Genomic DNA, 15,127 nt, shown 5'->3' with positions numbered 1-15,127 from the left:
AACCCCCCCAACCCTCACCAGACGATTCCGCAGGTGAAGAAGCCGGATGTGGAGGTCCTGGGCTGGCGGGATTACTCGTGGTCTGACAACATTCAATTCTCTGGCAACAGCTCTGGTGGACATTCCTGCAGTCAGCATGCCAATTACATGCTCCCTCAAAACTTGAGACATCAGTGGCATTGTGCTATGTGACAAAACTGCTCATTTTAAAGTGGCCTTTTATTGTCCCCAGCACAAGGTGCACCTGTGTAATGATCATGCTGTTTAATCAGCTTCTTGATATGCCACACGTCAGGTGGATGGATTATCTTGGCAAAGGAGAAATTCTCAATAACAAGGATGTAAACAAATTTGTGCACAAAATTGGAGAGAAATATGCTTTTTATTTTCTTTTAGCTCATGAAACATGGGACCAACACTTTAAATGTTGCGTTTAGATTTTTGTTCAGTGTAGCTTGCTAATTCTCTGTACAGACAGACCAAGGACTATGACAGCAATTCAGTTCTAACCATATATTCATATTTTGTGGCACTGGCCTGAGACGACTGAAGTTCAATATGTAGCCTAGATGTAGCCTAGTAGGCTCACGTTAACTAGCTAGCTAACTTCGTTTGTTCATTGTTGCCCATGCAAGAAAGTTAGGCTAGCAAGCATTTTAGCTAGGTAGCCTATGACAACAAAAACTAAAAGTGTACTATATGACAGAGTCATAGACCGTTTAGCCAACATGAATGAGAGGAGGATGACATTGGCATTCAACTAGTCTACATGTAGGTCACATTTTTTTTTATTTTACTTGCGCACACACACACACACACACACACAAATCAGTACCATGGACAGCAACATGATATTTAGCAGCAATGATTGAACTAAATTGTTTTTTGATATCCAAGTTTGTTTTCGGTGTATTAAACTAACATATATAGCCTTGTTGATGTGTAAATGTTTAAGTTGAAATGGTGCTGGAAAGCAGAGGCAGTGCTCCTGTTGTCTTTGTGCTGACTTGTGGTAACTCCTTGGTTCTAAATCAGTAGTTAAGTAAATTGTCAAAAATATTCCATTGGGTCAATGCGGGTAGTTATTTGGTTAAGTATTTAACTAACTATTTAGCAGTGTTATGGCTTGGTGTTAGAAGCTATTCAGGGTCCTGTTGGTTCCAGACTTGGTGCACTGGTACCACTTGCCGTGCAGCAGCAGAGAGCACAGTCTATGACTTGGGTGGCTGGAGTATTTGACAATTTTTGGGCCTTCTTCTGACACTGCCTGGCATAGAGGTCCTGGATAGCAGGGAGCTTGGCCCCAGTGATGTAAGCACAACCCTGTAGCGCCTTGCAGTTGGATGCCAAGCAGTTGGATGCCAAGCAGTTGCAGTACTAAGCAGTGATGCAGCCAGTCAAGATGATCTCAATGGTGCAGCTGTTGAACCTTTTGAGGATCTGAGGGCCCATGCAACATATTCTGAGGGGGAAGAGGCATTGTTGTGCCCTCTTAACAATTCTGTTGGTGTGTGGACCATGATAATTCCTTAGTGATGTGGACACCGAGGAACTTGAAGCACTCGACCCTCTCCACTACAGCCCCGTCGATGTGGATGGGGCATGATCGGCCCTCTGTTTCCTGTAGTCCACGATCAGCTCCTTTGCCTTGCTGACGTTGAGGGAGAGATTGTTGTCCTGGCACCACACTGCCAGGTCAGTGACCTCCTCCCTATAGGCACTCTCATTGTCGTCGGTGATCAGGCCAACCACCTTTGTGTCGTCACCAAACTTAATAATGGTGTTGGATTCGTGTGCGGCCACACAGTCGTGGGTGAACAGGGTGTACAGTAGCGGACTAAGCACCCACCCCTGAGGGGCCCGCGTGTTGAGGCTCAGAGTGTTGTTGCCTACCCTCACCACCTGGGGGCAACCCATCAGGAAGTCCAGGATCAAGTTGCAGAGGGAGGTGTTCAGTCCCAGAGTCTTGAGCTTAGTGATGAGCTTGGAGGGCACTATGGTGTTGAACGCTGAGCTTTAGTCAATGAACAGCATTCTCACGTAGGTGTTCCTCTTGTCCAGGTGGGAGAGGGCAGTGCAGAGGGAAATAGAGAATGCATCATCTGTGGATCTGTTGGGGCGGTATGCGAATTGGAATGGGTCTAGGGTGTCTGGGATGATGGTGTTGATGTGAGTGATGACCAGCCTTTCAAAGCACTTCATGGCTACAGATGTGAGTGCTATGGGGCACTAGTCTATTAGACAGGTTAACTTAGTGTTCTTGGGTACAGAGACAATAGTGGTCTGCTTGAAACATGTAGGTATTACCAACATGTCAGTGAAGACACCTGCCAGCTGGTCAGTGCATGCTCTAAGTACGAATCCTGGTAATCTGTCTGTGAATGTTGACCTGTTTAAAGGTCTTACTCACATTGGCTACGGAGAGAGAGATCACACAGTCATCTGGAACAGCTAGTGCTCTCATGCATGGTTCAGTGTTGCTTGCCTTGAAGCGAGCGTAGAAGGAATTGACCTTGTCTGGTAAGCTCGTGTCACTTGGCAGCTCGCGGCTGGGTTTCCCTTTGTTGTCCGTGATAGTTTGCAAGCCCTGCCACATCCGACGAGCATCAGAGCCAGCGTAGTAGGATTCGATCTTATTCCTGGTTGACGTTTTGACTATTCGATGACTCGTCGGAGGTCATAGCGGAATTTTCCGCTTACTGAGGCAAAATGTCACTGAAGTCAGATGCCAGTGTAGGTTACACAGGCTTGGCCATTTCTCTGTCCAATGGTTTAATTTTGATATTTTCCCTTAATCTAGATACGCACATATTAGATTTAATAGACTTGAATTCCTGAATTTCCCTGTAGGCTCTCCATCATGGATTACTATATAAGAACTGTGAAATTTGATTTAGAAAAATACATAACCTTACAGCACAATAAAAGGAATGTATTGAGAACAAAGGCCTATTTTGTCAAGTAAGTACCAAAAAGTACCCATTGTTACCCCCTCTTATGGGCTCCCGAGTGGCGCAGCGGTTTAAACCGCTGCATCTCAGTGCAAGAGTCGTCACTACAGTCCCTGGTTCAAATCCAGGCTGAATCACATCTGGCCATGATTGGGAGTCCCATAGGGTGGTGAACAATTGGCCCAGCTTTGTCTGGGTTTGGCTGTCATAAATAAGAATTTTAAATAAAGGCTAGATTTTAAAAAATAAAATAATGTTCTATTAAATACAAAGAAAATACCAGTGGAAAAAGTCATGTAAAATAAAGTGCTACCGTAAACAGAAAGAAGTTTCCTTGTTCCATTGTGTTGGCCGAGATGTCATCAGCTAAGACGACGATTACACCCCAAGGTCACAAGTCTACAGCTCTAGTCACCTAGCCTGGTTAAACCAGCCTAAACGTGGAGCTCACCATTGTTAAACATTTAACCAGCCTACTAATCACCTATTGACACTGTTTAAATCTGCCCCATGTCCTGACTGTGCCAACATGCTGCAACTACTGAGCTGAAGAGTCAACTGTGAGTTGGTGTGAGGCTTTTGGCCTTTTCTCCACCACCATTAAACCTGCTAATGGTGTGTAAACGGAGCAATGTGCAGCTGCTGGACACAGGCATACAGCCTGTGGGAATGGACAGGCGACTACTCTTAATCCATTGGGGATACACTAGACTAGAATCATACTTTATTAGGATGATAGAACTACAGTACCAACAAGTTCTCTATGCAGTTATATCCCCCTTAATCCATCCTCAGTTACACAGCATTCCGGTTGTTTACAATGTATATATACAATATTACTATGTATATACGTCTGTGTCTTTTTGCTGTGCTAGTATTGATATATGGTAGAGAAATTGCACACATTATGCAGTACATGGATTTATTGTTGCTCAGCAAACTATAGAACTCTTTCAAGGCCAAACAAATTTGACATTTTCAACACAACACATAGGCCTTCAGTGTAATCATATTGAATCAAAGTATCATTTACTGTGTCATTTATGCACGTTATTTGCAGAAAACATCCAAACACAGTAGATGCTTCAATGCTAACTCACTAGCTACTGAAAATCAAATCTGTATTCTGCTCATCTCATTCAAGTATATTTGCCTGATTGACTATTCTCTCCCAAGTACAGGGGTAATGGTCTATTGACAGCACATTTCCTTATCTGCGTCTAGCACACTGTCTGAATCTGTTATCACAATGGACCAGATCAGTGCAGGCAAGCCCTCTCACTCCCGGCTGAGGCGCCATGAAAAAGAATTTCTGGAGCTGGGTGCCAACCGATAGGCCCTGAGCTCTTTATCCCCTTAAACCAATTCACACTCTGCATGTTTAAATATTTCAGCCCCCCCCCCTTCCCTATCCCCTCCTTTCCTCCCCCTCTTTTCTTCCTACCCATTGCTCTGGTCTTCCCCCAGCAGCGTCGGCAGGGAGAGGAGGGCAGCCCAATGAAGGATGGATGCAGGTGCAGGCTCATCGAGGGAAGGGGGACCCCATTGTTGGCTGGACAGCACCCTCTCCTCTGGAGCACTTTCTTACAGGGCCTGACACAGACAAACCCACATTCTAATCAGATTATGCAAATGTATACTTCAAAAAGCAACACGCTGTAACCCACACCCAGGCGCTGAGAGGGAGGGAGGGAGAGAGAGAGAGGGGTGAGAGAGAGAGAGAGAGAGAGAGAGAGATAGAGGGGTTGGTGGGAGGGAGAGAGAGAGGGAGGGGGAGGGAGAAAGAGAGAGTGAGTGAGAGATAGAGAGAGAAAGAGAGAGGGGTGGGAGGGAGAGAAAGAGAGGGGTGGGAGAGAGAGAGAGGGGGTGGGAGGGAGAGAGAGAGAGAGAGAGGGGTGGAAGGGAGAGAGAGAGAGAGAGAGAGAGAGAGAGAGGGGTGGGAGGGAGAGAGAGAGAGAGAGGGGTGAGAGAGAGAGAGGGGTGGGAGAGAGAGAGGGGTGGGAGAGAGAGAGAGAGAGAGAGAGAGAGAGAGAGAGAGAGAGAGAGAGAGAGAGAGAGAGAGAGAGAGAGAGAGAGAGAGAGGGGTGGGAGAGAGAGAGAGAGAGGGGTGGGAGAGAGAAAGAGAGAGGGGTGGGAGAGAGAAAGAGAGAGAGAAAGAGATTACTAAGGATGGTTAGAAAGAGGAAGGAGAGCAGAGGCAGCCGTTTAGAGAACAACAACTTATAGTGTATACTGAACGCTCCACGCCAAAAGTTCACCTTATTAATATAATACCCACGTCCTTCATCATAAAAGTAGCATCGAACTATAAAAGGAAGGCTGACTTTCTTACAGCCAGGCAAATTAAGCATTCAAATCCTTATTGTTTTCACAGACACTCCTGGATCCAATGTCAAAAGGAATCTACAATGATAATGAGGGGGGCCAGAGTGCCATGTAGGAGATGACATTATTTCCCAGAGAAAAACAGTCAGTCACAATACCACAGCTTCCTAAAGGACCCTGACCCTGGAAGAACTCTGTGGCCCCACACTCAAACCAGCTGCCTCATTCACCTGATCACTATACTAGTACTACATTTCACATTAAAAACAGAGATTGGGTCATCTAAAATAAACTATACTATACTTAGTGAGAAAGTTTACTTAGTTTAGAAATGTCTATTCCCAATTATAATAATTGCTTGTCACACACATAATAGTAACAAACATTTACAATGATGACTTCCATTCACTTTTATATTTGTTCTACTCTGTTGACTTTGTTTTTTTTTAACCCTGTTCAGATTTACAATGTAGGCTTTTACTTTTCACCCCCAAAGACCAGCTGTTGGCTCTTTAATCTGGTGACGTGCGATACATTGAGTGCAACTATGATTCAGAGTTAAAGTTATTCTGTTAATGTTTGCTTTACTTGAACGACTAGTTTAAAAGGGATTGATTACAGCTGAAAGAGTGTATACCCGTTTGAATAATCACAGTTATATGTATCATAAGGCACATAGACTGTTGGAAGCATATTAGTTTGGCCCACTGAAGCCAGTCACTGGATCAACTTCAAGCAAGTATTGGACACTGATAGACAGAGGACACAATGTTACCGTGCTGGTGCACTGTGCTTCTCTATACATGAACCCCACGGAATGCTGTTGTTTCAGCTATGAACCCTTTCATATCTCGGTCTCTGTGGAAGCCTTGGAGGATTTCCTTGAGGAGTTCATACACTTCTCCGTGAACGAGATGGACTACCTGTACTACTAGCAGATCAACTTGAGACTTCATGAACTTATACAAAAATAAATTCAGTTTAACATGCAGATTTGGAACTTTTTGGACTGTTAAGGTAGGAGAGAGTCATGGGGAGACTGAAAGAGGTCACGTACAAACAACTGGTAGTTGACCTCATTTTGCCCAGCGGTGAGCTGATGACAGATTCTGGCCATTCCTCTCGTTTAGAACCTGCGTTTCTCTATCGCCCACACCTGGGAGAGGCTCTGTGAGCAGCTTCCCACCCCACGGTCCTACGTCCCCGGTGCCATGGTGAAATGAATGGGCAAAATAAGCTTCCTGTTCTGAATTTTCTGTTCTCTGCATCCCAGGACATGACAATACAGTCTGTGGCCATTATACTGATACTACAGTGAGGCTATGGGTGAGCTCATTTACAATATCATTGGATGAGGTCAATTTAATGATCACACCACAAAACAGAGTATAGTGTATTTTTTAAAGTTTAAATGGATGTTCTAATGCCAATACTACTCATGTTCTACTGATTTGTAGTAATTTGTAATGTCTAATTTTATTGGAGAAATGACTTTATTACTGACCCGGAGCATGGTGTAACAGGCAGGCAGCTGCAGCTGCACTCAATGTGTGTATGGGGTGCATTCCAATACTCTAGCAATGATACCAATAGGTACTCAAGGGCTACGCCCCCTGGTGGCGTGTATGTGTATTATGGTTAATACCACATTCCTCCCCTCTTAAATAAGTCCTTTATTAGGATATACAATATAATACATTCCCTATGCTCTTCTATTGCGTTAATGAACTCATTATGAAATAAAGTTCCTCTAACTGAAACGTTCTTTATAACTTGTTATGTACTCTACTGATCCAAACAATAAACATGACATTTCACATGTTCACAATAATTGAATTTTCTTTTCACATGTTATGCATTTCATTCTTGAGTCTCATTTACTGTGAGTCTTTTAGTTGTCTTTTAAAAAACAATTTATATCAGTTCTTTTTTTTCTTGTTCAGAGTTAAAGGTTTTTTAAGCAGCTTGGGAAGCTCTGCATGCCTCTGTGAACGACGAACACTGGGGGTAGTATTTATTCTCAACGGTGGAAAAGCCACCCGCTGTTTCTGAGCCAGGCTCAGAGTATTTGACTGAAATTGGGTTTTTCTCTTGGTGAACTGTTTTCTCTGTTACTGTCTCTGTCTGTGGCACGTGCACCACAGAAGCACTTGGATAGCTAGAGAACAGCCTGGCCTCTGCCATCACAACTGGTAACTCACTTGTTGTTCCTTCCCATCTGGAAATAATCGGATCAACGTGTCTGCAAACCACTTTACCATCTCCCAACATTACCTTGTAGGAGACAGGACCAGTCACTGACCAGTCTATGAATCCAGAAATCCATTTTGACCCCTGACTGAAATTTATGGTAAGGACAGGGTCCCCTTCTCCAAAACTTCGGCCCTTGGTGAATTTGTCATGGTTCTCTTTCTGTCTGTTTTGTTTGCGTTCAACTTTCCTTTTCAGGTCTGGATAGACTAGGTCCAGTGTGGAGCATCTTCAACGACCTCGTATCATCTCAGCAGGAGAACGTCCTGTTGTGGGTTGAGGTGTTAGTCTGCAGCTGAACAGAACACGTGACACTTTTGCTGCTACGCTCCCTTCTGCACTTTTCTTCCTCATTTCTTTGAATGTCTGTACTGCGCATTCCACCAGTCCATTTGAAGATGGATGATATGGAGCAGATGGCACATGCACAATACCGTTGTTTCTGAAGAACTCTTGTGTTTCTGTACTCATGAAACAGGTTGCATTGTCGCTCACTACCCTCTCAGGTATCCCTTGATTACTAAAACTCTGTCGTAGGCCATGAATGGCCCTGCGTAGTCTATATGAAATCTTCTCCAAGGTTTCTCTGGGAAGTCCCAAGGGTGGAGGGAAGCTGTTGCTTTTGCCTGTGTTCCTGACATGTGTTACATGTCTTGACTAGATTCTCTAGCTCCTTATCTAGTTTAGGCCACCATAAGTAACTCCTAGCCAACCCCAGGGCGACTCTGATGTAGCTGCTGTAGGATAGCCTGGCATGCTGATAGTGGAATAATCACTCGTGCTCCCCACAAAACGCAACCATCCTGTACGCAAAACTCTGTTTTCCTGACTCTGAAATTCAATCCCTTCTGTTTGTTGTGGTCATCCCCTTACCATATATTGTCTAACTCTAGACAGTACTGTATCTTTACCTGTCCAGGTTCTCACTTGCTCTGCAGTCACGAGTGCCGTGTCTGTCCACGAACATCAGCACTCTGTCCTCTTGAGCTGTTATGATGGCGTTGAAGATGGCTCAAGGCATCTACATTCCCATGGTACTTTCCTGCCTTGGAAACGATGACATACTCATACGCCCTCAACGTCACTGCCCACCTCTGAATTCTCAGAGACACCATCTGTGGAACTGCCTTCATTTCTTTGAAAAGAGACAGTAAAGGTTTATGATCTGTACATATGGTAAACTTCCTGCCATATACAGTGCATTCGGAAAGTATTCAGACCCCTTGACTTTTTTTTTCTTCAAAAATGTATAAAAATGTTCCTCATCAATCTACACACAATACCACAAATGACAAAGCAAAAACAGGCTTGTAGAAATCTTTGCAAATGTATTCAATATAAAAAAATGAAATATCACATTTACATAAGTTTTCAGACCCTTTACTCAGTACTTTGTTGAAGCACCTTTGCCCTCTTCTTGGGTATGACGCTACAAGTTTGGCACACTTGTATTTGGGGAGTTTCTCCCATTCTTCTCTGCAGATCCTCTCAAGCTCTGTCAGGTTGGATGGGGAGCGTTGCTGCACAGCTATTTTCAGGTCTCTCCAGAGATGTTAGATCGGGTTCAAGTCCGAGCCCTTGCTGGGCCACTTAAGGACATTCAGACTTGTCCTGAAGTCACTCCGGAGCTGTCTTGGCTGTGTGCTTAGGGTCGTTGTCCTGTTGGAAGGTGAAACTTCGCCCCAGTCTGAGGTCCTGAGTGCTCTGGAGCAGGTTTTCATCAGATATCTCTCTGTACTTTGCTCCGTTCATCTTTGCCTCGATCCTAACTAGTCTCCCAGTCCCTGCCGTTGAAGAACATCCCCACAGCATGATGCTGCCACCACCATGCTTCCTCGTAGGAATGGTGCCTGGTTTCCTCCAGACATGACGTTTAGCATTTAGGCCAAAGAGTTCGATCTTTGTGTCATCAGACCAGAGAATCTTGTTTCTCAGGTGTCGCTTATTATCCCCGGTGTATATATCCCTGTGTTTCCTGTCTCTCTGTGCCAGTTCGTCTTGTTTGCCAAGTCAACCAGCGGTTTTCCTTGCTCCTATTTTTTCCCCAGTCTCTTTTGGTTCTAGTCCTCCTGGTTTCGACCCTTGCCTGTCCTGACTCCGAACCCGCCTTCCTGACCACTCTTTCTGTTCTGTCTTCAAGCCTGCCTATCCCCTTGTACTGTTTGGACTCTGATCTGGTTACTGAACCCCTGCCTGGCCTGACCTCGAGACTGCACTTCGTCTGGTACTGTTTTGGACTCTGACCCGGTTTATGAATTCTCGCCTGTCCCCAACCTACATTTGCTTACCCCTTGGATTAATAAATATTGGAGCTCAACCATCTGCATTTGTGTCTCGCCTTGTGTCCTTATAGTCTGAATACTTTCCGAATGTACCCCAAACTGTACTGCTAACCCCTCTTTGTCTAGTTGGGAATAGTTATTTTCTGCCGGGTTAAGAAGCCTCCTGCTCTTTCCCCTACTGCCACTTTGTCTCTTTACGCAGTAGTGTGTGAAGAGGTGCAGAAACCTGTTATAATAGTTTAGCAGTCCCAGGTAAACTCAGTCACATTTGTAGGAGCAGGTGCGTTCTGGATTGCTTGTACCTTGTCATTGAGTGGATGGATACCCGTGGCGTCCAATCTGTGTCCTAGGAACATTGCCTCATTCCCTATGAAGGTACACTTACTCCGCTTGAGACGTAAGGCCGCACTCTCCCCCGTCACCAGGACGTCATCTCTCCTCCCCGTCACCAGGACGTCATCTCTCCTCCCCGTCACCAGGACGTCATCTCTCCTCCCCTGTCACCAGGACGTCATCTCTCCTCCCCGTCACCAGGACGTCATCTCTCCTCCCCTGTCACCAGGACGTCATCTCTCCTCCCCTGTCACCAGGACGTCATCTCTCCTCCCCTGTCACCAGGACGTCATCTCTCCTCCCCTGTCACCAGGACGTCATCTCTCCTCCCCTGTCACCAGGACGTCATCTCTCCTCCCCTGTCACCAGGACGTCATCTCTCCTCCCCTGTCACCAGGACGTCATCTCTCCTCCCCTGTCACCAGGACGTCATCTCTCCTCCCCGTCACCAGGACGTCATCTCTCCTCCCCGTCACCAGGACGTCATCTCTCCTCCCCGTCACCAGGACGTCATCCAAGTAAATGGTGACATGTGGAATCCCTTGACGTACGCCCTTGATGGTCCTCTGAAAAATAGCAGGACTGCTGGAGACACCAGAAGGTAAAAGTTTATACAACCCCTTGTGTGCGTTTACTGTACAATACTTCTTAGATTCCTCATCCTGTTGCTATGCATGGCTCATATCTAACTTTGTGAACTTCTGTCCACCAGACAGATTTGCAAATAGATCCTCTGTTTTTTGAATAGGATACTGCTCTAATTTGGATACTCTCTTAACAGTCAATTTGTAATTACCACAGTATTGTCAGGTTTCAAAACAGGCACTATGGGAGCTGCCAATTCCAAGAATTTGACTGGTTCCATAATGTCCTCTCTCAAGAGACGGTCAATCTCTGCCTCTACCTTTGACTTCATGTTATAAGGCACAGGTCTTGGTTTGTAAAACCTTGGTGTGTCCTCCTCGTCTACATAGATTTTAGCTGGGGAACCTTTCAATGTTCCTCTTTGAACACATTCTCATGCTTTGTAAACACCTCTTCCAATGTGCACCGTTGACCCTCATCAACCTGATTTAATGTTCCCCATTCTAACTTCAGTTCTTTTATCCTGCAGGTTGTGATACGACTCCTACGGGTAGCTGAGTCACTGTGTATCTGTGCTGCACAGTTACATTAGCTGCACCTAATGTGTCTCTCACCTGTGTACGTTTTGAGATGCAGAGAACAAGTCAAGTTTGGAAATTTTGCACTGTCCTACAACTTTGAGTACTCTGATCTGTTCATTATGTTTACACTGCACCCTGTATCCACTTCAAACTTCACATCTGATTCAATGACTTTCAATTTCAATGTGATAGGATCCACTTTTGGAATGTCATCTGACATGTTGTACATTGTAAACATATCCTCTTCTTCCTCTTTGAATTTTGTTCAGCTTCCCCACTGATGTAATGTGTCCCATACTTTTGTACAAATTTCTCTTAGTTTTGCTTTCCTCACACTTTTGGATTGGAACTCTCTGCAGGGGATTCAGCCCTGCATGCGCGTTTTATAGATCCTTGTTCACCACAATTATGGCACTTCCTCCTGAAAATGGCACTCACTTCCCATGTGATCACCTTCGCATCTGTAACATACTTTCACGTGCTCACCTAGCTCGTGCTGGTTCGTCTTCCTGAGGCATTCTTAGCTTGTGCACACTTCCCTGGTATGTCCCTTGTTTCCAAGTCACATTAGCACTGTCCACACATTTTCCCTGGATTTCTTTTACACCCTTGTTGGCAGGAACAATGCTATAATCAAATGTAAGTCCAGTCTCGGATAATAACTTCAGTTGGATCCAGTCATTATTTATGCTGCAAACTAGCCTCTCAGAATTTCCTTCAGATTGTCCCCATAATTGCAATCTTGTGCCAGTATACGCAAGACAGCTACACAGTCCACAACACTCTCATCTGCATTTCTGTTGCTTGAATTAAACCATTGCACAATCTCACTCGGCTTCCGGTTGAAATGTGCTTTTCGCAAACTCCACTATATCCTCAAAGTGTTTATCCCCAGGCTTACCAGGACCATGCAGATGTCTCATAAGATTGTAGGTTTAGCTCAACAGAATGGCTCTTTTCTTGACATAATCTACAATTTCATTTGCCTTGAAAAAACGACCAAGGACTTCACAGTATTCCTCCCACAATTGTGTCTGATGATGAAAAGGAGATACCTACACAGATAGAACAATGAAACAGATATTTCACTAGATGTATAAATGTGAAGCATCTGATTGGCGTTTCCACTCACTACCAAATATGACATTCTGCTAACTTTCTCATCAATGAAACATTTGATCTCACTACAGTTTTCTGCTCCCAAAACTACACTCTGTTACGAACAGAGTGTACTAAGTTTTGTAGACTTTACCCTTTGCCAAAGTAAAAAAAGTTGCACTGTTTAGAAGGAGTGCAAAAGCAAATTGAGTTATTGCACACAAGGCGTTCCTTAACGGAAATACGCAAATGTCGCTAGAAGGTGCATTCCAATACACTTAACAATGATACCAAGTGCTACATCCCCTGGTGGTGAGTATGTGTAATGACGTTAATACCACATTACCACACTATCCCTATTTTTCTGGGAGGGTTGCCTGTTTTGCATGTTATTTTGGTATTAATACGTGTCACATGTCACTTTGCAAACAATGTAAAAAAATTTATACAAATCATTGAGTTAATAAAGCCGCATTCAAGCATGGTCTCTTTGTTTTCTTGAGTAAGGCAGCTCCAAAATGCAGGTGTTTCAGTCTAGCTCAGTGCTTTCTGTGGTGGTGGGGCAGCCAGGGGAAAATACGGAGCGTAGGGGTTGGTAATGTTCTCTAGTTGCGCCGTGATTGTCTCAGTGTTCTGTCACCAATGGGGACACTACGTCACTGACAAATCTAAGGGTAGAGCTCGAAAATTCTAGCCCCTTAGGTGCTGCCATACAGTTACATTAGAAGTGCCCATCCAAGAAGGCTCAAGGTCATTGGCCACAGATAAAATTGTCAAATCACGTTATATCTACAGTAACTTTGACTCATGTCAACATCATACTTAATCTTAGCTAGCAGTCATCATCATGAATCAAGTCGACAATCTGCTGGCAAATCCTTTTTAATCCTTGTCATATGAAGAGAAGAAATTATAGATAAAACGTATCGGAGCTCATCGGCCATTGGACTTGAACATTACACAACAAGTTGGAAATTGCAAATTCAACAATGAGTGGTTTGGAAGGAATCAGTGGTTAACTGCATGCATTGCAAAGCCATCACTAGCCTGCTATTCAGTGGAGTGGGTGTGTGGTTCCAAGTCTGGGATTAAGGGTCTCTTTTCAAACTTAAAATTATAAACATTCAACATTGACCATGCTGTCAATCCAGCATGATTGCTGCCGCGCTCAAAACAACTGTTAACTAGAAACTGGGAAATCTGACTTCCGTGAGTACAAGACAACTGGGAACTCGGGAAAAAAAGGAACTGGTATCGATAGACTTTCCATATCGGTGCGCATTCAGTATTAAATAGTTACTATTAATAACTAATGCAGCTCAACTCACCTTAAGTGCACAGAGGTCAGTTTCTAAACGTTGGCCAATCAGTATAGTCGCTGCACTGACAAAGCTCAGAAGAGTCTCCTGAACATCTCGTATGGACGAGCTTGTTCCTTTCACATTAACTTCACTGATGCCTGATAACCTGATCAGGAGAGAGCATTAGTGACTGCGATGCCATCTTTGTTTAAAATGCTGGATAAAATAAAGCAGTCTGTCAAGATTCTATATTAATTCTGGAGTGTTATGTGGCCCTTCCTGGTGTTGTAGTCAATGACTTCATTATCAGCTTTCACAAAAGGTGTCATAGGTTACCTGCAAACTGGAGTTGACAAAAGTCACTCTAGCCAGCTCCAGACCATGAGTGGTATAGCACTGAAGGAAGAAAGACTAAATCTATTAGTCATACAGTAAACAAAATAACTTAACCAGATCACTACTATGGCAACGTGGACATTGATCTTCAAAACACACTGACCTGACTTTAATTGGCATGTCATGCAAAAGGTTGCCTATGATTTCCATAATCAGACTGTTGAATCTCACCGTTTCACAGTCGACTGAGAACACCTCCAGGCAGCCCTAATCAGAGGCAGGTCTAGGAAGGGTACTGACAAAGCCATCCAGGCTAACTGTGTCGTGGACATGCAGCTGAGGGGGAGACGTATGTGGGGGATACGAAATGTTTCATGACATCTTTGAAAAGTCTTATGGAAAACAGGTGCTATGCCCTGTCTGTCTTCTTATTACCTTGAAAACGTGACATCCAGGGCATCCAATGACACCCTCACAGCAGCTATGGCGTGTTTCCCTCCACCTGGAACTGTACAGTAGTAACAAGTTACTCAAACAGGATTACATTTCTAAATTCAGAAATGTGGAACATACCGTGATGTCCTCTCACCCTTCTTCTCAACTCCCTTCCCATTGTGGTAGTTACACTCCTCCTTGCGAGTGTGTTTTCCCACTTGGTTCATAGAGTAAGTGACCCCACACCGACAGAAAACCCTCTTTAAAGCTTCCTTACCCAGAAACAAAAAACACACAGTTGCCAATTAGGAGTAAAACAGGACTAGCCCTGAATGCAAATACATCATAAAGCTGAAGTATGCCCTATTCTGGCATGATGGGGAATGATGAACAGAGCACAAAGAACAGACCCATGTTGACTACAATACCCAAAGTAGGCCAGTCCTAGGGAAATGAATCATACCACAGCCTATAGGATATATTGTCTACACCAAGCATGTAAAAGGCATGCTTATGACTAAATCAGTCACATTTCAAGAGGTACATTTTTACACTTGGTCAGCCCTCAGCAATATACAACTGAACAATGCTTTGCTTCATACTGTACTCACGGTCAGTGAACATCACTGAAGCCATTTTAGTCCACCTCT

General features: G+C 44.3%; 1 pseudogene; it reads right to left on the bottom strand.

Annotated features, from left to right (window-relative positions):
* Positions 1-10,542: 10,542 nt before the first annotated feature.
* Positions 10,543-15,113, bottom strand: LOC139545871 (putative exonuclease GOR; annotated as a pseudogene).
* Positions 15,114-15,127: the final 14 nt, after the last annotated feature.

This window comes from Salvelinus alpinus, chromosome 19 (genome assembly GCF_045679555.1).
Source record: "Salvelinus alpinus chromosome 19, SLU_Salpinus.1, whole genome shotgun sequence".
Lineage (NCBI taxonomy): Eukaryota > Metazoa > Chordata > Actinopteri > Salmoniformes > Salmonidae > Salvelinus > Salvelinus alpinus.
Note: the sequence above shows the minus strand (reverse complement) of the source record. Positions and strands in the feature narration are given on the sequence as shown.